Source organism: Orbicella franksi, chromosome 1 (assembly GCF_964199315.1).
Source record: "Orbicella franksi chromosome 1, jaOrbFran1.1, whole genome shotgun sequence".
Taxonomy (NCBI): domain Eukaryota; kingdom Metazoa; phylum Cnidaria; class Anthozoa; order Scleractinia; family Merulinidae; genus Orbicella; species Orbicella franksi.
In genome coordinates, this window is record NC_138145.1 from 3439459 (window position 1) to 3440264 (window position 806).

Below are 806 nucleotides of genomic sequence, written 5' to 3' on the forward strand. Positions count from 1 at the left end.
AGGGGATAGCCTGATTCTCAGACGTCCGAGGTCGTTCGTGTCCCCTTCGCTTCCCCTCTCTCCGAGGAGAGAGGGCCGCGAACGACCTCGGACGTCTGAGAATCAGGCCAAAGCGGGGAGGGATGGGCTGGAATTGACTGATGAACGTGACCGGAACTATACCTAGTATGCTGAAATTTAAATGTAATTTTAAAAATGTATGCAGCTGGACACAGTTATTTTACGTGCAACGCGGAAAAGAGTAACGAATTCTTAAAAAAACGTCATACTTTCTACTTTTTCTTTAGCTAGAAAATTGAAAGAAAAAAAATCAAAAGTGAGAGGGAACAAGAAGGTTAAATTTTTCATTTTTTAATTTGCCAGATAAAAAAAGAAGATCTGTACAAAAAGAGAACGACAAATCGAGAGAAAGAATTAGATTCAGTGTTAAAACTCGCATCTGTCGCTTATAGATAATAGACAAGACTGGCTCCTGAGCGCTTATCCACGTAGCTTAGTTTCTGAATAAACATCATACAGAACTTCTGAGGCTCACCAGTATTGAATATAAAGTATATTTTCTTCTATTTTCTTTGTTATCAAACTCACGTCTCAGGTCGGATTCTGTCACAAATATCAAACCGAATGTTTGCCATTCCTACATAGTAAAGAGAATCCAGAATTCGATGATAACTCCTAACGCTGACAAATGGATACCATGTTGTTAAACACCATCATCAGTTCTGAATTAAGAATAAGAGTGTATCATTGCAGCGTCAATATGGTCTCTTTCGTCAAATAAACCTGATTTGCAACGACGAGGAACT